The sequence below is a fragment of the Engystomops pustulosus genome, chromosome 7 (assembly GCF_040894005.1).
Source record: "Engystomops pustulosus chromosome 7, aEngPut4.maternal, whole genome shotgun sequence".
Classification (NCBI taxonomy): Eukaryota; Metazoa; Chordata; class Amphibia; order Anura; family Leptodactylidae; genus Engystomops; species Engystomops pustulosus.
Genome location: NC_092417.1, coordinates 140,288,242 through 140,311,192, shown reverse-complemented (window position 1 = coordinate 140,311,192; position 22,951 = coordinate 140,288,242). Strand labels below are relative to the sequence as shown.

Genomic DNA, 22,951 nt, shown 5'->3' with positions numbered 1-22,951 from the left:
CTTCTTGAGGCATTACTTACTGTAGGAGGCGAGGTATGACCCACTCAGCCCATGACCGATCAGCAAAACTCTGCAGGCACCGACTAGGCACACTTTGTTTGGGAGTTTGGCAAAGGGAACCACGGCGCTCACCAGGACGAGGTGGCCGAGTGGTTAAGGCGATGGACTGCTAATCCATTGTGCTTTGCATGCATGGGTTCGAATCCCATCCTCGTCGATTTCTTCTGCTTCGTCCAAGCTGAAATCTTTGTTTGCTAATCCTCTTTTTACTGGACAAGCAGTGATTGTCCCCTCCATGGTGGACTTTAACTGTGACCTCTCAAGACGGCTCTTATTAAAGCTAGGAAAGACGCATATTTGTTGTGTGGCATACAAGTTACGTGGCATATCAACGGGTTAAGTCCACTCTTTTTATTTTTCATGCTTGATGGCATCCTCGGCCTTCTCATGAAGATGAAGGCCTCTTTGTCCTTTGCAGCCTTTAGCTGGTACTGATTCTAGATCCCCTGACTGGTCTACCTTAGGACTGTGTGAAAGACAAGTAAGATGTCAGACGTGAGCGAATAACTTTTTTTTGGTTTGCTTCAGAAGCTCAAAAGAGAAGAAAGAAAGGCACTGCTGAGATTCGAACTCAGGATCTCCTGTTTACTAGACAGGCGCTTTAACCAACTAAGCCACAGCGCCTTGTGAGGGCAACGCTGGCACAGCTGTGCAGCTTAAAAAAAACGCCACTGCTATCGGATGTTTCCAATTCCTGCAACCTTTCATGACCTGATGGGGTGGCTCAAACCTTCATGGTTTTTCTTTTCAGGGCTGGAAAAAGGAAGGTGAGCAGATACTAGGTAGACAACTGAGGTGTGTCCCTTTATCCGCAGTCGTTTTCCACTGCTTTCTTTAAGGGCCCACACGGTACTGGAGTTCTGTTCCATACTTGGCAGCAACTTGTAAAAGGATGAAGCTTTCAGTCATGACAATTAGAAAAGCAAAAACTTTTTGAAAAAGGCATCCACACCGACAAATTTGCAGACGACAATAGCAGCTGGAACTTCGTGGAGAGCTAGAGGTTTGCGGTTCCATAGGTGATTGAGCCGCTTCTTAGCAGAGCAAGAATTGTTACCTGCTCTGCTTTCCATGCATAAGGCAGAATAGATGGATGGAAGACATGCCAGGGATGTCTGGAAATGGTTTGGCATCCCTTAGCATAGGTCCACCTTTCAAGGGTTTTCCATGCATCTTCTTGAGGCATTACTTACTGTAGGAGGCGAGGTATGACCCACTCAGCCCATGACCGATCAGCAAAACTCTGCAGGCACCGACTAGGCACACTTTGTTTGGGAGTTTGGCAAAGGGAACCACGGCGCTCACCAGGACGAGGTGGCCGAGTGGTTAAGGCGATGGAATGCTAATCCATTGTGCTCTGCATGCATGTGTTCGAATCCCATCCTCGTCGATTTCTTCTGCTTCGTCCGAGCTGAAATCTTTGTTTGCTACTCCTCTTTTTAATGGACAAGCAGTGATTGTCCCCTCCATGGTGGACTTTAACTGTGACCTCTCAAGACGGCTCTTATTAAAGCTAGGAAAGACGCATATTTGTTGTGTGGCATACAAGTTACGTGGCATATCAACGGGTTAAGTCCACTCTTTTTATTTTTCATGCTTGATGGCATCCTCGGCCTTCTCATGAAGATGAAGGCCTCTTTGTCCTTTGCAGCCTTTAGCTGGTACTGATTCTAGATCCCCTGACTGGTCTACCTTAGGACTGTGTGAAAGACAAGTAAGATGTCAGACGTGAGCGAATAACTTTTTTGTGGTTTGCTTCAGAAGCTCAAAAGAGAAGAAAGAAAGGCACTGCTGAGATTCGAACTCAGGATCTCCTGTTTACTAGACAGGCGCTTTAACCAACTAAGCCACAGCGCCTTGTGAGGGCAAAGCTGGCACAGCTGTGCAGCTTAAAAAAAACGCCACTGCTATCGGATGTTTCCAATTCCTGCAACCTTTCATGACCTGATGGGGTGGCTCAAACCTTCATGGTTTTTCTTTTCAGGGCTGGAAAAAGGAAGGTGAGCAGATACTAGGTAGACAACTGAGGTGTGTCCCTTTATCCGCAGTCGTTTTCCACTGCTTTCTTTAAGGGCCCACACGGTACTGGAGTTCTGTTCCATACTTGGCAGCAACTTGTAAAAGGATGAAGCTTTCAGTCATGACAATTAGAAAAGCAAAAACTTTTTGAAAAAGGCATCCACACCGACAAATTTGCAGACGACAATAGCAGCTGGAACTTCGTGGAGAGCTAGAGGTTTGCGGTTCCATAGGTGATTGAGCCGCTTCTTAGCAGAGCAAGAATTGTTACCTGCTCTGCTTTCCATGCATAAGGCAGAATAGATGGATGGAAGACATGCCAGGGATGTCTGGAAATGGTTTGGCATCCCTTAGCATAGGTCCACCTTTCAAGGGTTTTCCATGCATCTTCTTGAGGCATTACTTACTGTAGGAGGCGAGGTATGACCCACTCAGCCCATGACCGATCAGCAAAACTCTGCAGGCACCGACTAGGCACACTTTGTTTGGGAGTTTGGCAAAGGGAACCACGGCGCTCACCAGGACGAGGTGGCCGAGTGGTTAAGGCGATGGACTGCTAATCCATTGTGCTCTGCATGCATGGGTTCGAATCCCATCCTCGTCGATTTCTTCTGCTTCGTCCAAGCTGAAATCTTTGTTTGCTAATCCTCTTTTTACTGGACAAGCAGTGATTGGCCCCTCCATGGTGGACTTTAACTGTGACCTCTCAAGACGGCTCTTATTAAAGCTAGGAAAGACGCATATTTGTTGTGTGGCATACAAGTTACGTGGCATATCAACGGGTTAAGTCCACTCTTTTTATTTTTCATGCTTGATGGCATCCTCGGCCTTCTCATGAAGATGAAGGCCTCTTTGTCCTTTGCAGCCTTTAGCTGGTACTGATTCTAGATCCCCTGACTGGTCTACCTTAGGACTGTGTGAAAGACAAGTAAGATGTCAGACGTGAGCGAATAACTTTTTTTTGGTTTGCTTCAGAAGCTCAAAAGAGAAGAAAGAAAGGCACTGCTGAGATTCGAACTCAGGATCTCCTGTTTACTAGACAGGCGCTTTAGCCAACTAAGCCACAGCGCCTTGTGAGGGCAAAGCTGGCACAGCTGTGCAGCTTAAAAAAAACGCCACTGCTATCGGATGTTTCCAATTCCTGCAACCTTTCATGACCTGATGGGGTGGCTCAAACCTTCATGGTTTTTCTTTTCAGGGCTGGAAAAAGGAAGGTGAGCAGATACTAGGTAGACAACTGAGGTGTGTCCCTTTATCCGCAGTCGTTTTCCACTGCTTTCTTTAAGGGCCCACATGGTACTGGAGTTCTGTTCCATACTTGGCAGCAACTTGTAAAAGGATGAAGCTTTCAGTCATGACAATTAGAAAAGCAAAAACTTTTTGAAAAAGGCATCCACACCGACAAATTTGCAGACGACAATAGCAGCTGGAACTTCGTGGAGAGCTAGAGGTTTGCGGTTCCATAGGTGATTGAGCCGCTTCTTAGCAGAGCAAGAATTGTTACCTGCTCTGCTTTCCATGCATAAGGCAGAATAGATGGATGGAAGACATGCCAGGGATGTCTGGAAATGGTTTGGCATCCCTTAGCATAGGTCCACCTTTCAAGGGTTTTCCATGCATCTTCTTGAGGCATTACTTACTGTAGGAGGCGAGGTATGACCCACTCAGCCCATGACCGATCAGCAAAACTCTGCAGGCACCGACTAGGCACACTTTGTTTGGGAGTTTGGCAAAGGGAACCAAGGCGCTCACCAGGACGAGGTGGCCGAGTGGTTAAGGCGATGGACTGCTAATCCATTGTGCTCTGCATGCATGGGTTCGAATCCCATCCTCGTCGATTTCTTCTGCTTTGTCCAAGCTGAAATCTTTGTTTGCTAATCCTCTTTTTACTGGACAAGCAGTGATTGTCCCCTCCATGGTGGACTTTAACTGTGACCTCTCAAGACGGCTCTTATTAAAGCTAGGAAAGACGCATATTTGTTGTGTGGCATACAAGTTACGTGGCATATCAACGGGTTAAGTCCACTCTTTTTATTTTTCATGCTTGATGGCATCCTCGGCCTTCTCATGAAGATGAAGGCCTCTTTGTCCTTTGCAGCCTTTAGCTGGTACTGATTCTAGATCCCCTGACTGGTCTACCTTAGGACTGTGTGAAAGACAAGTAAGATGTCAGACGTGAGCGAATAACTTTTTTTTGGTTTGCTTCAGAAGCTCAAAAGAGAAGAAAGAAAGGCACTGCTGAGATTCGAACTCAGGATCTCCTGTTTACTAGACAGGCGCTTTAACCAACTAAGCCACAGCGCCTTGTGAGGGCAAAGCTGGCACAGCTGTGCAGCTTAAAAAAAACGCCACTGCTATCGGATGTTTCCAATTCCTGCAACCTTTCATGACCTGATGGGGTGGCTCAAACCTTCATGGTTTTTCTTTTCAGGGCTGGAAAAAGGAAGGTGAGCAGATACTAGGTAGACAACTGAGGTGTGTCCCTTTATCCGCAGTCGTTTTCCACTGCTTTCTTTAAGGGCCCACACGGTACTGGAGTTCTGTTCCATACTTGGCAGCAACTTGTAAAAGGATGAAGCTTTCAGTCATGACAATTAGAAAAGCAAAAACTTTTTGAAAAAGGCATCCACACCGACAAATTTGCAGACGACAATAGCAGCTGGAACTTCGTGGAGAGCTAGAGGTTTGCGGTTCCATAGGTGATTGAGCCGCTTCTTAGCAGAGCAAGAATTGTTACCTGCTCTGCTTTCCATGCATAAGGCAGAATAGATGGATGGAAGACATGCCAGGGATGTCTGGAAATGGTTTGGCATCCCTTAGCATAGGTCCACCTTTCAAGGGTTTTCCATGCATCTTCTTGAGGCATTACTTACTGTAGGAGGCGAGGTATGACCCACTCAGCCCATGACCGATCAGCAAAACTCTGCAGGCACCGACTAGGCACACTTTGTTTGGGAGTTTGGCAAAGGGAACCACGGCGCTCACCAGGACGAGGTGGCCGAGTGGTTAAGGCGATGGGCTGCTAATCCATTGTGCTCTGCATGCATGGGTTCGAATCCCATCCTCGTCGATTTCTTCTGCTTCGTCCAAGCTGAAATCTTTGTTTGCTAATCCTCTTTTTACTGGACAAGCAGTGATTGTCCCCTCCATGGTGGACTTTAACTGTGACCTCTCAAGACGGCTCTTATTAAAGCTAGGAAAGACGCATATTTGTTGTGTGGCATACAAGTTACGTGGCATATCAACGGGTTAAGTCCACTCTTTTTATTTTTCATGCTTGATGGCATCCTCGGCCTTCTCATGAAGATGAAGGCCTCTTTGTCCTTTGCAGCCTTTAGCTGGTACTGATTCTAGATCCCCTGACTGGTCTACCTTAGGACTGTGTGAAAGACAAGTAAGATGTCAGACGTGAGCGAATAACTTTTTTTTGGTTTGCTTCAGAAGCTCAAAAGAGAAGAAAGAAAGGCACTGCTGAGATTCGAACTCAGGATCTCCTGTTTACTAGACAGGCGCTTTAACCAACTAAGCCACAGCGCCTTGTGAGTGCAAAGCTGGCACAGCTGTGCAGCTTAAAAAAAACGCCACTGCTATCGGATGTTTCCAATTCCTGCAACCTTTCATGACCTGATGGGGTGGCTCAAACCTTCATGGTTTTTCTTTTCAGGGCTGGAAAAAGGAAGGTGAGCAGATACTAGGTAGACAACTGAGGTGTGTCCCTTTATCCGCAGTCGTTTTCCACTGCTTTCTTTAAGGGCCCACACGGTACTGGAGTTCTGTTCCATACTTGGCAGCAACTTGTAAAAGGATGAAGCTTTCAGTCATGACAATTAGAAAAGCAAAAACTTTTTGAAAAAGGCATCCACACCGACAAATTTGCAGACGACAATAGCAGCTGGAACTTCGTGGAGAGCTAGAGGTTTGCGGTTCCATAGGTGATTGAGCCGCTTCTTAGCAGAGCAAGAATTGTTACCTGCTCTGCTTTCCATGCATAAGGCAGAATAGATGGATGGAAGACATGCCAGGGATGTCTGGAAATGGTTTGGCATCCCTTAGCATAGGTCCACCTTTCAAGGGTTTTCCATGCATCTTCTTGAGGCATTAATTACTGTAGGAGGCGAGGTATGACCCACTCAGCCCATGACCGATCAGCAAAACTCTGCAGGCACCGACTAGGCACACTTTGTTTGGGAGTTTGTCAAAGGGAACCATGGCGCTCACCAGGACGAGGTGGCCGAGTGGTTAAGGTGATGGACTGCTAATCCATTGTGCTCTGCATGCATGGGTTCGAATCCCATCCTTGTTGATTTCTTCTGCTTCGTCCAAGCTGAAATCTTTGTTTACTAATCCTCTTTTTACTGGACAAGCAGTGATTGTCCCCTCCATGGTGGACTTTAACTGTGACCTCTCAAGACGGCTCTTATTAAAGCTAGGAAAGACGCATATTTGTTGTGTGGCATACAAGTTACGTGGCATATCAACGGGTTAAGTCCACTCTTTTTATTTTTCATGCTTGATGGCATCCTCGGCCTTCTCATGAAGATGAAGGCCTCTTTGTCCTTTGCAGCCTTTAGCTGGTACTGATTCTAGATCCCCTGACTGGTCTACCTTAGGACTGTGTGAAAGACAAGTAAGATGTCAGACGTGAGCGAATAACTTTTTTTTGGTTTGCTTCAGAAGCTCAAAAGAGAAGAAAGAAAGGCACTGCTGAGATTCAAACTCAGGATCTCCTGTTTACTAGACAGGCGCTTTAACCAACTAAGCCACAGCGCCTTGTGAGTGCAAAGCTGGCACAGCTGTGCAGCTTAAAAAAAACGCCACTGCTATCGGATGTTTCCAATTCCTGCAACCTTTCATGACCTGATGGGGTGGCTCAAACCTTCATGGTTTTTCTTTTCAGGGCTGGAAAAAGGAAGGTGAGCAGATACTAGGTAGACAACTGAGGTGTGTCCCTTTATCCGCAGTCGTTTTCCACTGCTTTCTTTAAGGGCCCACACGGTACTGGAGTTCTGTTCCATACTTGGCAGCAACTTGTAAAAGGATGAAGCTTTCAGTCATGACAATTAGAAAAGCAAAAACTTTTTGAAAAAAGCATCCACACCGACAAATTTGCAGACGACAATAGCAGCTGGAACTTCGTGGAGAGCTAGAGGTTTGCGGTTCCATAGGTGATTGAGCCGCTTCTTAGCAGAGCAAGAATTGTTACCTGCTCTGCTTTCCATGCATAAGGCAGAATAGATGGATGGAAGACATGCCAGGGATGTCTGGAAATGGTTTGACATCCCTTAGCATAGGTCCACCTTTCAAGGGTTTTCCATGCATCTTCTTGAGGCATTACTTACTGTAGGAGGCGAGGTATGACCCACTCAGCCCATGACCGATCAGCAAAACTCTGCAGGCACCGACTAGGCACACTTTGTTTGGGAGTTTGTCAAAGGGAACCACGGCTCTCACCAGGACGAGGTGGCCGAGTGGTTAAGGCGATGGACTGCTAATCCATTGTGCTCTGTATGCATGGGTTCGAATCCCATCCTCGTCGATTTCTTCTGCTTCGTCCAAGCTGAAATCTTTGTTTGCTAATCCTCTTTTTACTGGACAATCAGTGATTGTCCCCTCCATGGTGGACTTTAACTGTGACCTCTCAAGACGGCTCTTATTAAAGCTAGGAAAGACGCATATTTGTTGTGTGGCATACAAGTTACGTGGCATATCAACGGGTTAAGTCCACTCTTTTTATTTTTCATGCTTGATGGCATCCTCGGCCTTCTCATGAAGATGAAGGCCTCTTTGTCCTTTGCAGCCTTTAGCTGGTACTGATTCTAGATCCCCTGACTGGTCTACCTTAGGACTGTGTGAAAGACAAGTAAGATGTCAGACGTGAGCGAATAACTTTTTTTTGGTTTGCTTCAGAAGCTCAAAAGAGAAGAAAGAAAGGCACTGCTGAGATTCGAACTCAGGATCTCCTGTTTACTAGACAGGCGCTTTAACCAACTAAGCCACAGCGCCTTGTGATGGCAAAGCTGGCACAGCTGTGCAGCTTAAAAAAAACGCCACTGCTATCGGATGTTTCCAATTCCTGCAACCTTTCATGACCTGATGGGGTGGCTCAAACCTTCATGGTTTTTCTTTTCAGGGCTGGAAAAAGGAAGGTGAGCAGATACTAGGTAGACAACTGAGGTGTGTCCCTTTATCCGCAGTCGTTTTCCACTGCTTTCTTTAAGGGCCCACACGGTACTGGAGTTCTGTTCCATACTTGGCAGCAACTTGTAAAAGGATGAAGCTTTCAGTCATGACAATTAGAAAAGCAAAAACTTTTTGAAAAAGGCATCCACACCGACAAATTTGCAGACGACAATAGCAGCTGGAACTTCGTGGAGAGCTAGAGGTTTGCGGTTCCATAGGTGATTGAGCCGCTTCTTAGCAGAGCAAGAATTGTTACCTGCTCTGCTTTCCATGCATAAGGCAGAATAGATGGATGGAAGACATGCCAGGGATGTCTGGAAATGGTTTGGCATCCCTTAGCATAGGTCCACCTTTCAAGGGTTTTCCATGCATCTTCTTGAGGCATTACTTACTGAAGGAGGCGAGGTATGACCCACTCAGCCCATGACCGATCAGCAAAACTCTGCAGGCACCGACTAGGCACACTTTGTTTGGGAGTTTGTCAAAGGGAACCACGTCGCTCACCAGGACGAGGTGGCCGAGTGGTTAAGGCGATGGACTGCTAATCCATTGTGCTCTGCATGCATGGGTTCGAATCCCATCCTTGTCGATTTCTTCTGCTTCGTCCAAGCTGAAATCTTTGTTTGCTAATCCTCTTTTTACTGGACAATCAGTGATTGTCCCCTCCATGGTGGACTTTAACTGTGACCTCTCAAGACGGCTCTTATTAAAGCTAGGAAAGACGCATATTTGTTGTGTGGCATACAAGTTACGTGGCATATCAACGGCTTAAGTCCACTCTTTTTATTTTTCATGCTTGATGGCATCCTCGGCCTTCTCATGAAGATGAAGGCCTCTTTGTCCTTTGCAGCCTTTAGCTGGTACTGATTCTAGATCCCCTGACTGGTCTACCTTAGGACTGTGTGAAAGACAAGTAAGATGTCAGACGTGAGCGAATAACTTTTTTTTGGTTTGCTTCAGAAGCTCAAAAGAGAAGAAAGAAAGGCACTGCTGAGATTCAAACTCAGGATCTCCTGTTTACTAGACAGGCGCTTTAACCAACTAAGCCAGAGCGCCTTGTGATGGCAAAGCTGGCACAGCTGTGCAGCTTAAAAAAAACACCACTGCTATCGGATGTTTCCAATTCCTGCAACCTTTCATGACCTGATGGGGTGGCTCAAACCTTCATAGTTTTTCTTTTCAGGGCTGGAAAAAGGAAGGTGAGCAGATACTAGGTAGACAACTGAGGTGTGTCCCTTTATCCGCAGTCGTTTTCCACTGCTTTCTTTAAGGGCCCACACGGTACTGGAGTTCTGTTCAATACTTGGCAGCAACTTGTAAAAGGATGAAGCTTTCAGTCATGACAATTAGAAAAGCAAAAACTTTTTGAAAAAGGCATCCACACCGACAAATTTGCAGACGACAATAGCAGCTGGAACTTCGTGGAGAGCTAGAGGTTTGCGGTTCCATAGGTGATTGAGCCGCTTCTTAGCAGAGCAAGAATTGTTACCTGCTCTGCTTTCCATGCATAAGGCAGAATAGATGGATGGAAGACATGCCAGGGATGTCTGGAAATGGTTTGGCATCCCTTAGCATAGGTCCACCTTTCAAGGGTTTTCCATGCATCTTCTTGAGGCATTACTTACTGTAGGAGGCGAGGTATGACCCACTCAGCCCATGACCGATCAGTAAAACTTTGCAGGCACCGACTAGGCACACTTTGTTTGGGAGTTTGTCAAAGGGAACCACGGCACTTACCAGGACGAGGTGGCCGAGTGGTTAAGGCGATGGACTGCTAATCCATTGTGCTCTGCATGCATGGGTTCGAATCCCATCCTCGTCGATTTCTTCTGCTTAGTCCAAGCTGAAATCTTTGTTTGCTAATCCTCTTTTTACTGGACAAGCAGTGATTGTCCCCTCCATGGTGGACTTTAACTGTGACCTCTCAAGACGGCTCTTATTAAAGCTAGGAAAGACGCATATTTGTTGTGTGGCATACAAGTTACGTGGCATATCAACGGGTTATGTCCACTCTTTTTATTTTTCATGCTTGATGGCATCCTCGGCCTTCTCATGAAGATGAAGGCCTCTTTGTCCTTTGCAGCCTTTAGCTGGTACTGATTCTAGATCCCCTGACTGGTCTACCTTAGGACTGTGTGAAAGACAAGTAAGATGTCAGACGTGAGCGAATAACTTTTTTTTGGTTTGCTTCAGAAGCTCAAAAGAGAAGAAAGAAAGGCACTGCTGAGATTCGAACTCAGGATCTCCTGTTTACTAGACAGGCGCTTTAACCAACTAAGCCACAGCGCCTTGTGATGGCAAAGCTGGCACAGCTGTGCAGCTTAAAAAAAACGCCACTGCTATCGGATGTTTCCAATTCCTGCAACCTTTCATGACCTGATGGGGTGGCTCAAACCTTCATGGTTTTTCTTTTCAGGGCTGGAAAAAGGAAGGTGAGCAGATACTAGGTAGACAACTGAGGTGTGTCCCTTTATCCGCAGTCGTTTTCCACTGCTTTCTTTAAGGGCCCACACGGTACTGGAGTTCTGTTCCATACTTGGCAGCAACTTGTAAAAGGATAAAGCTTTCAGTCATGACAATTAGAAAAGCAAAAACTTTTTGAAAAAGGCATCCACACCGACAAATTTGCAGCCGACAATAGCAGCTGGAACTTCGTGGAGAGCTAGAGGTTTGCGGTTCCATAGGTGATCGAGCCGCTACTTAGCAGAGGAAGAATTGTTACCTGCTCTGCTTTCCATGCATAAGGCAGAATAGATGGATGGAAGACATGCCAGGGATGTCTGGAAATGGTTTGGCATCCCTTAGCATAGGTCCACCTTTCAAGGGTTTTCCATGCATCTTCTTGAGGCATTACTTACTGTAGGAGGCGAGGTATGACCCACTCAGCCCATGACCGATCAGCAAAACTCTGCAGGCACCGACTAGGCACACTTTGTTTCGGAGTTTGTCAAAGGGAACCACGGCGCTCACCAGGACGAGGTGGCCGAGTGGTTAAGGCGATGGACTGCTAATCCATTGTGCTCTGCATGCATGGGTTCGAATCCCATCCTCGTCGATTTCTTCTGCTTCGTCCAAGCTGAAATCTTTGTTTGCTAATCCTCTTTTTACTGGACAATCAGTGATTGTCCCCTCCATGGTGGACTTTAACTGTGACCTCTCAAGACGGCTCTTATTAAAGCTAGGAAAGACGCATATTTGTTGTGTGGCATACAAGTTACGTGGCATATCAACGGGTTAAGTCCACTCTTTTTATTTTTCATGCTTGATGGCATCCTCGGCCTTCTCATGAAGATGAAGGCCTCTTTGTCCTTTGCAGCCTTTAGCTGGTACTGATTCTAGATCCCCTGACTGGTCTACCTTAGGACTGTGTGAAAGACAAGTAAGATGTCAGACGTGAGCGAATAACTTTTTTTTGGTTTGCTTCAGAAGCTCAAAAGAGAAGAAAGAAAGGCACTGCTGAGATTCAAACTCAGGATCTCCTGTTTACTAGACAGGCGCTTTAACCAACTAAGCCAGAGCGCCTTGTGATGGCAAAGCTGGCACAGCTGTGCAGCTTAAAAAAAACACCACTGCTATCGGATGTTTCCAATTCCTGCAACCTTTCATGACCTGATGGGGTGGCTCAAACCTTCATGGTTTTTCTTTTCAGGGCTGGAAAAAGGAAGGTGAGCAGATACTAGGTAGACAACTGAGGTGTGTCCCTTTATCCGCAGTCGTTTTCCACTGCTTTCTTTAAGGGCCCACACGGTACTGGAGTTCTGTTCCATACTTGGCAGCAACTTGTAAAAGGATGAAGCTTTCAGTCATGACAATTAGAAAAGCAAAAACTTTTTGAAAAAGGCATCCACACCGACAAATTTGCAGACGACAATAGCAGCTGGAACTTCGTGGAGAGCTAGAGGTTTGCGGTTCCATAGGTGATTGAGCCGCTTCTTAGCAGAGCAAGAATTGTTACCTGCTCTGCTTTCCATGCATAAGGCAGAATAGATGGATGGAAGACATGCCAGGGATGTCTGGAAATGGTTTGGCATCCCTTAGCATAGGTCCACCTTTCAAGGGTTTTCCATGCATCTTCTTGAGGCATTACTTACTGTAGGAGGCGAGGTATGACCCACTCAGCCCATGACCGATCAGTAAAACTTTGCAGGCACCGACTAGGCACACTTTGTTTGGGAGTTTGTCAAAGGGAACCACGGCACTTACCAGGACGAGGTGGCCGAGTGGTTAAGGCGATGGACTGCTAATCCATTGTGCTCTGCATGCATGGGTTCGAATCCCATCCTCGTCGATTTCTTCTGCTTAGTCCAAGCTGAAATCTTTGTTTGCTAATCCTCTTTTTACTGGACAAGCAGTGATTGTCCCCTCCATGGTGGACTTTAACTGTGACCTCTCAAGACGGCTCTTATTAAAGCTAGGAAAGACGCATATTTGTTGTGTGGCATACAAGTTACGTGGCATATCAACGGGTTATGTCCACTCTTTTTATTTTTCATGCTTGATGGCATCCTCGGCCTTTTCATGAAGATGAAGGCCTCTTTGTCCTTTGCAGCCTTTAGCTGGTACTGATTCTAGATCCCCTGACTGGTCTACCTTAGGACTGTGTGAAAGACAAGTAAGATGTCAGACGTGAGCGAATAACTTTTTTTTGGTTTGCTTCAGAAGCTCAAAAGAGAAGAAAGAAAGGCACTGCTGAGATTCGAACTCAGGATCTCCTGTTTACTAGACAGGCGCTTTAACCAACTAAGCCACAGCGCCTTGTGATGGCAAAGCTGGCACAGCTGTGCAGCTTAAAAAAAACGCCACTGCTATCGGATGTTTCCAATTCCTGCAACCTTTCATGACCTGATGGGGTGGCTCAAACCTTCATGGTTTTTCTTTTCAGGGCTGGAAAAAGGAAGGTGAGCAGATACTAGGTAGACAACTGAGGTGTGTCCCTTTATCCGCAGTCGTTTTCCACTGCTTTCTTTAAGGGCCCACACGGTACTGGAGTTCTGTTCCATACTTGGCAGCAACTTGTAAAAGGATAAAGCTTTCAGTCATGACAATTAGAAAAGCAAAAACTTTTTGAAAAAGGCATCCACACCGACAAATTTGCAGCCGACAATAGCAGCTGGAACTTCGTGGAGAGCTAGAGGTTTGCGGTTCCATAGGTGATCGAGCCGCTACTTAGCAGAGGAAGAATTGTTACCTGCTCTGCTTTCCATGCATAAGGCAGAATAGATGGATGGAAGACATGCCAGGGATGTCTGGAAATGGTTTGGCATCCCTTAGCATAGGTCCACCTTTCAAGGGTTTTCCATGCATCTTCTTGAGGCATTACTTACTGTAGGAGGCGAGGTATGACCCACTCAGCCCATGACCGATCAGCAAAACTCTGCAGGCACCGACTAGGCACACTTTGTTTCGGAGTTTGTCAAAGGGAACCACGGCGCTCACCAGGACGAGGTGGCCGAGTGGTTAAGGCGATGGACTGCTAATCCATTGTGCTCTGCATGCATGGGTTCGAATCCCATCCTCGTCGATTTCTTCTGCTTCGTCCAAGCTGAAATCTTTGTTTGCTAATCCTCTTTTTACTGGACAATCAGTGATTGTCCCCTCCATGGTGGACTTTAACTGTGACCTCTCAAGACGGCTCTTATTAAAGCTAGGAAAGACGCATATTTGTTGTGTGGCATACAAGTTACGTGGCATATCAACGGGTTAAGTCCACTCTTTTTATTTTTCATGCTTGATGGCATCCTCGGCCTTCTCATGAAGATGAAGGCCTCTTTGTCCTTTGCAGCCTTTAGCTGGTACTGATTCTAGATCCCCTGACTGGTCTACCTTAGGACTGTGTGAAAGACAAGTAAGATGTCAGACGTGAGCGAATAACTTTTTTTTGGTTTGCTTCAGAAGCTCAAAAGAGAAGAAAGAAAGGCACTGCTGAGATTCAAACTCAGGATCTCCTGTTTACTAGACAGGCGCTTTAACCAACTAAGCCAGAGCGCCTTGTGATGGCAAAGCTGGCACAGCTGTGCAGCTTAAAAAAAACACCACTGCTATCGGATGTTTCCAATTCCTGCAACCTTTCATGACCTGATGGGGTGGCTCAAACCTTCATGGTTTTTCTTTTCAGGGCTGGAAAAAGGAAGGTGAGCAGATACTAGGTAGACAACTGAGGTGTGTCCCTTTATCCGCAGTCGTTTTCCACTGCTTTCTTTAAGGGCCCACACGGTACTGGAGTTCTGTTCCATACTTGGCAGCAACTTGTAAAAGGATGAAGCTTTCAGTCATGACAATTAGAAAAGCATAAACTTTTTGAAAAAGGCATCCACACCGACAAATTTGCAGACGACAATAGCAGCTGGAACTTCGTGGAGAGCTAGAGGTTTGCGGTTCCATAGGTGATTGAGCCGCTTCTTAGCAGAGCAAGAATTGTTACCTGCTCTGCTTTCCATGCATAAGGCAGAATAGATGGATGGAAGACATGCCAGGGATGTCTGGAAATGGTTTGGCATCCCTTAGCATAGGTCCACCTTTCAAGGGTTTTCCATGCATCTTCTTGAGGCATTACTTACTGTAGGAGGCGAGGTATGACCCACTCAGCCCATGACCGATCAGTAAAACTTTGCAGGCACCGACTAGGCACACTTTGTTTGGGAGTTTGTCAAAGGGAACCACGGCACTTACCAGGACGAGGTGGCCGAGTGGTTAAGGCGATGGACTGCTAATCCATTGTGCTCTGCATGCATGGGTTCGAATCCCATCCTCGTCGATTTCTTCTGCTTAGTCCAAGCTGAAATCTTTGTTTGCTAATCCTCTTTTTACTGGACAAGCAGTGATTGTCCCCTCCATGGTGGACTTTAACTGTGACCTCTCAAGACGGCTCTTATTAAAGCTAGGAAAGACGCATATTTGTTGTGTGGCATACAAGTTACGTGGCATATCAACGGGTTATGTCCACTCTTTTTATTTTTCATGCTTGATGGCATCCTCGGCCTTCTCATGAAGATGAAGGCCTCTTTGTCCTTTGCAGCCTTTAGCTGGTACTGATTCTAGATCCCCTGACTGGTCTACCTTAGGACTGTGTGAAAGACAAGTAAGATGTCAGACGTGAGCGAATAACTTTTTTTTGGTTTGCTTCAGAAGCTCAAAAGAGAAGAAAGAAAGGCACTGCTGAGATTCGAACTCAGGATCTCCTGTTTACTAGACAGGCGCTTTAACCAACTAAGCCACAGCGCCTTGTGATGGCAAAGCTGGCACAGCTGTGCAGCTTAAAAAAAACGCCACTGCTATCGGATGTTTCCAATTCCTGCAACCTTTCATGACCTGATGGGGTGGCTCAAACCTTCATGGTTTTTCTTTTCAGGGCTGGAAAAAGGAAGGTGAGCAGATACTAGGTAGACAACTGAGGTGTGTCCCTTTATCCGCAGTCGTTTTCCACTGCTTTCTTTAAGGGCCCACACGGTACTGGAGTTCTGTTCCATACTTGGCAGCAACTTGTAAAAGGATAAAGCTTTCAGTCATGACAATTAGAAAAGCAAAAACTTTTTGAAAAAGGCATCCACACCGACAAATTTGCAGCCGACAATAGCAGCTGGAACTTCGTGGAGAGCTAGAGGTTTGCAGTTCCATAGGTGATCGAGCCGCTACTTAGCAGAGCAAGAATTGTTACCTGCTCTGCTTTCCATGCATAAGGCAGAATAGATGGATGGAAGACATGCCAGGGATGTCTGGAAATGGTTTGGCATCCCTTAGCATAGGTCCACCTTTCAAGGGTTTTCCATGCATCTTCTTGAGGCATTACTTACTGTAGGAGGCGAGGTATGACCCACTCAGCCCATGACCGATCAGCAAAACTCTGCAGGCACCGACTAGGCACACTTTGTTTCGGAGTTTGTCAAAGGGAACCACGGCGCTCACCAGGACGAGGTGGCCGAGTGGTTAAGGCGATGGACTGCTAATCCTTTGTGCTCTGCATGCATGGGTTCGAATCCCATCCTCGTCGATTTCTTCTGCTTCGTCCAAGCTGAAATCTTTGTTTGCTAATCCTCTTTTTACTGGACAATCAGTGATTGTCCCCTCCATGGTGGACTTTAACTGTGACCTCTCAAGACGGCTCTTATTAAAGCTAGGAAAGACGCATATTTGTTGTGTGGCATACAAGTTACGTGGCATATCAACGGGTTAAGTCCACTCTTTTTATTTTTCATGCTTGATGGCATCCTCGGCCTTCTCATGAAGATGAAGGCCTCTTTGTCCTTTGCAGCCTTTAGCTGGTACTGATTCTAGATCCCCTGACTGGTCTACCTTAGGACTGTGTGAAAGACAAGTAAGATGTCAGACGTGAGCGAATAACTTTTTTTTGGTTTGCTTCAGAAGCTCAAAAGAGAAGAAAGAAAGGCACTGCTGAGATTCAAACTCAGGATCTCCTGTTTACTAGACAGGCGCTTTAACCAACTAAGCCAGAGCGCCTTGTGATGGCAAAGCTGGCACAGCTGTGCAGCTTAAAAAAAACACCACTGCTATCGGATGTTTCCAATTCCTGCAACCTTTCATGACCTGATGGGGTGGCTCAAACCTTCATGGTTTTTCTTTTCAGGGCTGGAAAAAGGAAGGTGAGCAGATACTAGGTAGACAACTGAGGTGTGTCCCTTTATCCGCAGTCGTTTTCCACTGCTTTCTTTAAGGGCCCACACGGTACTGGAGTTCTGTTCCATACTTGGCAGCAACTTGTAAAAGGATGAAGCTTTCAGTCATGACAATTAGAAAAGCAAAAACTTTTTGAAAAAGGCATCCACACCGACAAATTTGCAGACGACAATAGCAGCTGGAACTTCGTGGAGAGCTAGAGGTTTGCGGTTCCATAGGTGATTGAGCCGCTTCTTAGCAGAGCAAGAATTGTTACCTGCTCTGCTTTCCATGCATAAGGCAGAATAGATGGATGGAAGACATGCCAGGGATGTCTGGAAATGGTTTGGCATCCCTTAGCATAGGTCCACCTTTCAAGGGTTTTCCATGCATCTTCTTGAGGCATTACTTACTGTAGGAGGCGAGGTATGACCCACTCAGCCCATGACCGATCAGCAAAACTCTGCAGGCACCGACTAGGCACACTTTGTTTCGGAGTTTGTCAAAGGAAACCACGGCGCTCACCAGGATGAGGTGGCCGAGTGGTTAAGGCGATGGACTGCTAATCCATTGTGCTCTGCATGCATGGGTTCGAATCCCATCCTCGTCGGTTTCTTCTGCTTCGTCCAAGCTGAAATCTTTGTTTGCTAATCCTCTTTTTACTGGACAATCAGTGATTGTCCCCTCCATGGTGGACTTTAACTGTGACCTCTCAAGACGGCTCTTATTAAAGCTAGGAAAGACGCATATTTGTTGTGTGGCATACAAGTTACGTGGCATATCAACGGGTTAAGTCCACTCTTTTTATTTTTCATGCTTGATGGCATCCTCGGCCTTCTCATGAAGATGAAGGCCTCTTTGTCCTTTGCAGCCTTTAGCTGGTACTGATTCTAGATCCCCTGACTGGTCTACCTTAGGACTGTGTGAAAGACAAGTAAGATGTCAGACGTGAGCGAATAACTTTTTTTTGGTTTGCTTCAGAAGCTCAAAAGAGAAGAAAGAAAGGCACTGCTGAGATTCGAACTCAGGATCTCCTGTTTACTAGACAGGCGCTTTAACCAACTAAGCCAGAGCGCCTTGTGATGGCAAAGCTGGCACAGCTGTGCAGCTTAAAAAAAACGCCACTGCTATCGGATGTTTCCAATTCCTGCAACCTTTCATGACCTGATGGGGTGGCTCAAACCTTCATGGTTTTTCTTTTCAGGGCTGGAAAAAGGAAGGTGAGCAGATACTAGGTAGACAACTGAGGTGTGTCCCTTTATCCGCAGTCGTTTTCCACTGCTTTCTTTAAGGGCCCACACGGTACTGGAGTTCTGTTCCATACTTGGCAGCAACTTGTAAAAGGATGAAGCTTTCAGTCATGACAATTAGAAAAGCAAAAACTTTTTGAAAAAGGCATCCACACCGACAAATTTGCAGACGACACTAGCAGCTGGAACTTCATGGAGAGCTAGAGGTTTGCGGTTCCATAGGTGATTGAGCTGCTTCTTAGCAGAACAAGAATTGTTACCTGCTCTGCTTTCCATGCATAAGGCAGAATAGATGGATGGAAGACATGCCAGGGATGTCTGGAAATGGTTTGGCATCCCTTAGCATAGGTCCACCTTTCAAGGGTTTTCCATGCATCTTCTTGAGGCATTACTTACTGTAGGAGGCGAGGTATGACCCACTCAGCCCATGACCGATCAGTAAAACTTTGCAGGCACCGACTAGGCACACTTTGTTTGGGAGTTTGTCAAAGGGAACCACGGCGCTTACCAGGACGAGGTAGCCGATTGGTTAAGGCGATGGACTGCTAATCCATTGTGCTCTGCATGCATGGGTTCGAATCCCATCCTCGTCGATTTCTTCTGCTTAGTCCAAGCTGAAATCTTTGTTTGCTAATCCTCTTTTTACTGGACAAGCAGTGATTGTCCCCTCCATGGTGGACTTTAACTGTGACCTCTCAAGACGGCTCTTATTAAAGCTAGGAAAGACGCATATTTGTTGTGTGGCATACAAGTTACGTGGCATATCAACGGGTTATGTCCACTCTTTTTATTTTTCATGCTTGATGGCATCCTCGGCCTTCTCATGAAGATGAAGGCCTCTTTGTCCTTTGCAGCCTTTAGCTGGTACTGATTCTAGATCCCCTGACTGGTCTACCTTAGGACTGTGTGAAAGACAAGTAAGATGTCAGACGTGAGCGAATAACTTTTTTTTGGTTTGCTTCAGAAGCTCAAAAGAGAAGAAAGAAAGGCACTGCTGAGATTCGAACTCAGGATCTCCTGTTTACTAGACAGGCGCTTTAACCAACTAAGCCACAGCGCCTTGTGATGGCAAAGCTGGCACAGCTGTGCAGCTTAAAAAAAACGCCACTGCTATCGGATGTTTCCAATTCCTGCAACCTTTCATGACCTGATGGGGTGGCTCAAACCTTCATGGTTTTTCTTTTCAGGACTGGAAAAAGGAAGGTGAGCAGATACTAGGTAGACAACTGAGGTGTGTCCCTTTATCCGCAGTCGTTTTCCACTGCTTTCTTTAAGGGCCCACACGGTACTGGAGTTCTGTTCCATACTTGGCAGCAACTTGTAAAAGGATAAAGCTTTCAGTCATGACAATTAGAAAAGCAAAAACTTTTTGAAAAAGGCATCCACACCGACAAATTTGCAGCCGACAATAGCAGCTGGAACTTCGTGGAGAGCTAGAGGTTTGCGGTTCCATAGGTGATTGAGCCGCTTCTTAGCAGAGCAAGAATTGTTACCTGCTCTGCTTTCCATGCATAAGGCAGAATAGATGGATGGAAGACATGCCAGGGATGTCTGGAAATGGTTTGGCATCCCTTAGCATAGGTCCACCTTTCAAGGGTTTTCCATGCATCTTCTTGAGGCATTACTTACTGTAGGAGGCGAGGTATGACCCACTCAGCCCATGACCGATCAGCAAAACTCTGCAGGCACCGACTAGGCACACTTTGTTTCGGAGTTTGTCAAAGGGAACCACGGCGCTCACCAGGACGAGGTGGCCGAGTGGTTAAGGCGATGGACTGCTAATCCATTGTGCTCTGCATGCATGGGTTCGAATCCCATCCTCGTCGATTTCTTCTGCTTCGTCCAAGCTGAAATCTTTGTTTGCTAATCCTCTTTTTACTGGACAATCAGTGATTGTCCCCTCCATGGTGGACTTTAACTGTGACCTCTCAAGACGGCTCTTATTAAAGCTAGGAAAGACGCATATTTGTTGTGTGGCATACAAGTTACGTGGCATATCAACGGGTTAAGTCCACTCTTTTTATTTTTCATGCTTGATGGCATCCTCGGCCTTCTCATGAAGATGAAGGCCTCTTTGTCCTTTGCAGCCTTTAGCTGGTACTGATTCTAGATCCCCTGACTGGTCTACCTTAGGACTGTGTGAAAGACAAGTAAGATGTCAGACGTGAGCGAATAACTTTTTTTTGGTTTGCTTCAGAAGCTCAAAAGAGAAGAAAGAAAGGCACTGCTGAGATTCAAACTCAGGATCTCCTGTTTACTAGACAGGCGCTTTAACCAACTAAGCCAGAGCGCCTTGTGATGGCAAAGCTGGCACAGCTGTGCAGCTTAAAAAAAACACCACTGCTATCGGATGTTTCCAATTCCTGCAACCTTTCATGACCTGATGGGGTGGCTCAAACCTTCATGGTTTTTCTTTTCAGGGCTGGAAAAAGGAAGGTGAGCAGATACTAGGTAGACAACTGAGGTGTGTCCCTTTATCCGCAGTCGTTTTCCACTGCTTTCTTTAAGGGCCCACACGGTACTGGAGTTCTGTTCCATACTTGGCAGCAACTTGTAAAAGGATGAAGCTTTCAGTCATGACAATTAGAAAAGCAAAAACTTTTTGAAAAAGGCATCCACACCGACAAATTTGCAGACGACAATAGCAGCTGGAACTTCGTGGAGAGCTAGAGGTTTGCGGTTCCATAGGTGATTGAGCCGCTTCTTAGCAGAGCAAGAATTGTTACCTGCTCTGCTTTCCATGCATAAGGCAGAATAGATGGATGGAAGACATGCCAGGGATGTCTGGAAATGGTTTGGCATCCCTTAGCATAGGTCCACCTTTCAAGGGTTTTCCATGCATCTTCTTGAGGCATTACTTACTGTAGGAGGCGAGGTATGACCCACTCAGCCCATGACAGATCAGTAAAACTTTGCAGGCACCGACTAGGCACACTTTGTTTGGGAGTTTGTCAAAGGGAACCACAGTGCTCACCAGGACGAGGTGGCCGAGTGGTTAAGGCGATGGACTGCTAATCCATTGTGCTCTGCATGCATGGGTTCGAATCCCATCCTCGTCGATTTCTTCTGCTTCGTCCAAGCTGAAATCTTTGTTTGCTAATCCTCTTTTTACTGGACAAGCAGTGATTGTCCCCTCCATGGTGGACTTTAACTGTGACCTCTCAAGACGGCTCTTATTAAAGCTAGGAAAGACGCATATTTGTTGTGTGGCATACAAGTTACGTGGCATATCAACGGGTTAAGTCCACTCTTTTTATTTTTCATGCTTGATGGCATCCTCGGCCTTCTCATGAAGATGAAGGCCTCTTTGTCCTTTGCAGCCTTTAGCTGGTACTGATTCTAGATCCCCTGACTGGTCTACCTTAGGACTGTGTGAAAGACAAGTAAGATGTCAGACGTGAGCGAATAACTTTTTTTTGGTTTGCTTCAGAAGCTCAAAAGAGAAGAAAGAAAGGCACTGCTGAGATTCGAACTCAGGATCTCCTGTTTACTAGACAGGCGCTTTAACCAACTAAGCCACAGCGCCTTGTGATGGCAAAGCTGGCACAGCTGTGCAGCTTAAAAAAAACGCCACTGCTATCGGATGTTTCCAATTCCTGCAACCTTTCATGACCTGATGGGGTGGCTCAAACCTTCATGGTTTTTCTTTTCAGGGCTGGAAAAAGGAAGGTGAGCAGATACTAGGTAGACAACTGAGGTGTGTCCCTTTATCCGCAGTCGTTTTCCACTGCTTTCTTTAAGGGCCCACACGGTACTGGAGTTCTGTTCCATACTTGGCAGCAACTTGTAAAAGGATGAAGCTTTCAGTCATGACAATTAGAAAAGCAAAAACTTTTTGAAAAAGGCATCCACACCGACAAATTTGCAGACGACAATAGCAGCTGGAACTTCGTGGAGAGCTAGAGGTTTGCGGTTCCATAGGTGATTGAGCCGCTTCTTAGCAGAGCAAGAATTGTTACCTGCTCTGCTTTCCATGCATAAGGCAGAATAGATGGATGGAAGACATGCCAGGGATGTCTGGAAATGGTTTGGCATCCCTTAGCATAGGTCCACCTTTCAAGGGTTTTCCATGCATCTTCTTGAGGCATTACTTACTGAAGGAGGCGAGGTATGACCCACTCAGCCCATGACCGATCAGCAAAACTCTGCAGGCACCGACTAGGCACACTTTGTTTGGGAGTTTGTCAAAGGGAACCAGAGCGCTCACCAGGACGAGGTGGCCGAGTGGTTAAGGCGATGAACTGCTAATCCATTGTGCTCTGCATGCATGGGTTCGAATCCCATCCTCGTCGATTTCTTCTGCTTCGTCCAAGCTGAAATCTTTGTTTGCTAATCCTCTTTTTACTGGACAAGCAGTGATTGTCCCCTCCATGGTGGAATTTAACTGTGACCTCTCAAGATGGCTCTTATTAAAGCTAGGAAAGACGCATATTTGTTGTGTGGCATACAAGTTACGTGGCATATCAACGGGTTAAGTCCACTCTTTTTATTTTTCATGCTTGATGGCATCCTCGGCCTTCTCATGAAGATGAAGGCCTCTTTGTCCTTTGCAGCCTTTAGCTGGTACTGATTCTAGATCCCCTGACTGGTCTACCTTAGGACTGTGTGAAAGACAAGTAAGATGTCAGACGTGAGCGAATAACTTTTTTTTGGTTTGCTTCAGAAGCTCAAAAGAGAAGAAAGAAAGGCACTGCTGAGATTCGAACTCAGGATCTCCTGTTTACTAGACAGGCGCTTTAACCAACTAAGCCACAGCGCCTTGTGATGGCAAAGCTGGCACAGCTGTGCAGCTTAAAAAAAACGCCACTGCTATCGGATGTTTCCAATTCCTG

The 22,951-nt window shown here is 46.2% G+C and overlaps 21 non-coding genes across 21 annotated transcripts; 10 read left to right on the top strand and 11 right to left on the bottom strand.

Annotated features, from left to right (window-relative positions):
- The first annotated feature begins 135 nt into the window (after positions 1 to 135).
- TRNAS-GCU (transfer RNA serine (anticodon GCU)) lies at positions 136 to 217 on the top strand. The gene has a single exon. It is a non-coding gene; the product is annotated as a tRNA-Ser (tRNA).
- A 393-nt stretch (positions 218 to 610) lies between these two features.
- TRNAT-AGU (transfer RNA threonine (anticodon AGU)) lies at positions 611 to 684 on the bottom strand. Its single transcript has one exon. It is a non-coding gene; the product is annotated as a tRNA-Thr (tRNA).
- A 1,159-nt stretch (positions 685 to 1,843) lies between these two features.
- TRNAT-AGU (transfer RNA threonine (anticodon AGU)) lies at positions 1,844 to 1,917 on the bottom strand. The gene has a single exon. It is a non-coding gene; the product is annotated as a tRNA-Thr (tRNA).
- Positions 1,918 to 2,601: 684 nt separating this feature from the next.
- TRNAS-GCU (transfer RNA serine (anticodon GCU)) lies at positions 2,602 to 2,683 on the top strand. Its single transcript has one exon. It is a non-coding gene; the product is annotated as a tRNA-Ser (tRNA).
- A 1,151-nt stretch (positions 2,684 to 3,834) lies between these two features.
- Positions 3,835 to 3,916, top strand: TRNAS-GCU (transfer RNA serine (anticodon GCU)). Its single transcript has one exon. It is a non-coding gene; the product is annotated as a tRNA-Ser (tRNA).
- A 393-nt stretch (positions 3,917 to 4,309) lies between these two features.
- Positions 4,310 to 4,383, bottom strand: TRNAT-AGU (transfer RNA threonine (anticodon AGU)). The gene has a single exon. It is a non-coding gene; the product is annotated as a tRNA-Thr (tRNA).
- Positions 4,384 to 5,542: 1,159 nt separating this feature from the next.
- On the bottom strand, positions 5,543 to 5,616 carry TRNAT-AGU (transfer RNA threonine (anticodon AGU)). The gene has a single exon. It is a non-coding gene; the product is annotated as a tRNA-Thr (tRNA).
- Positions 5,617 to 8,008: 2,392 nt separating this feature from the next.
- On the bottom strand, positions 8,009 to 8,082 carry TRNAT-AGU (transfer RNA threonine (anticodon AGU)). The gene has a single exon. It is a non-coding gene; the product is annotated as a tRNA-Thr (tRNA).
- A 1,917-nt stretch (positions 8,083 to 9,999) lies between these two features.
- TRNAS-GCU (transfer RNA serine (anticodon GCU)) lies at positions 10,000 to 10,081 on the top strand. The gene has a single exon. It is a non-coding gene; the product is annotated as a tRNA-Ser (tRNA).
- A 393-nt stretch (positions 10,082 to 10,474) lies between these two features.
- On the bottom strand, positions 10,475 to 10,548 carry TRNAT-AGU (transfer RNA threonine (anticodon AGU)). The gene has a single exon. It is a non-coding gene; the product is annotated as a tRNA-Thr (tRNA).
- Positions 10,549 to 11,232: 684 nt separating this feature from the next.
- TRNAS-GCU (transfer RNA serine (anticodon GCU)) lies at positions 11,233 to 11,314 on the top strand. Its single transcript has one exon. It is a non-coding gene; the product is annotated as a tRNA-Ser (tRNA).
- Positions 11,315 to 12,465: 1,151 nt separating this feature from the next.
- TRNAS-GCU (transfer RNA serine (anticodon GCU)) lies at positions 12,466 to 12,547 on the top strand. Its single transcript has one exon. It is a non-coding gene; the product is annotated as a tRNA-Ser (tRNA).
- Positions 12,548 to 12,940: 393 nt separating this feature from the next.
- Positions 12,941 to 13,014, bottom strand: TRNAT-AGU (transfer RNA threonine (anticodon AGU)). The gene has a single exon. It is a non-coding gene; the product is annotated as a tRNA-Thr (tRNA).
- Positions 13,015 to 13,698: 684 nt separating this feature from the next.
- On the top strand, positions 13,699 to 13,780 carry TRNAS-GCU (transfer RNA serine (anticodon GCU)). Its single transcript has one exon. It is a non-coding gene; the product is annotated as a tRNA-Ser (tRNA).
- Positions 13,781 to 14,931: 1,151 nt separating this feature from the next.
- On the top strand, positions 14,932 to 15,013 carry TRNAS-GCU (transfer RNA serine (anticodon GCU)). The gene has a single exon. It is a non-coding gene; the product is annotated as a tRNA-Ser (tRNA).
- Positions 15,014 to 15,406: 393 nt separating this feature from the next.
- TRNAT-AGU (transfer RNA threonine (anticodon AGU)) lies at positions 15,407 to 15,480 on the bottom strand. The gene has a single exon. It is a non-coding gene; the product is annotated as a tRNA-Thr (tRNA).
- Positions 15,481 to 19,105: 3,625 nt separating this feature from the next.
- TRNAT-AGU (transfer RNA threonine (anticodon AGU)) lies at positions 19,106 to 19,179 on the bottom strand. Its single transcript has one exon. It is a non-coding gene; the product is annotated as a tRNA-Thr (tRNA).
- Positions 19,180 to 19,863: 684 nt separating this feature from the next.
- On the top strand, positions 19,864 to 19,945 carry TRNAS-GCU (transfer RNA serine (anticodon GCU)). Its single transcript has one exon. It is a non-coding gene; the product is annotated as a tRNA-Ser (tRNA).
- Positions 19,946 to 21,096: 1,151 nt separating this feature from the next.
- TRNAS-GCU (transfer RNA serine (anticodon GCU)) lies at positions 21,097 to 21,178 on the top strand. The gene has a single exon. It is a non-coding gene; the product is annotated as a tRNA-Ser (tRNA).
- Positions 21,179 to 21,571: 393 nt separating this feature from the next.
- Positions 21,572 to 21,645, bottom strand: TRNAT-AGU (transfer RNA threonine (anticodon AGU)). The gene has a single exon. It is a non-coding gene; the product is annotated as a tRNA-Thr (tRNA).
- A 1,159-nt stretch (positions 21,646 to 22,804) lies between these two features.
- TRNAT-AGU (transfer RNA threonine (anticodon AGU)) lies at positions 22,805 to 22,878 on the bottom strand. The gene has a single exon. It is a non-coding gene; the product is annotated as a tRNA-Thr (tRNA).
- Positions 22,879 to 22,951: the final 73 nt, after the last annotated feature.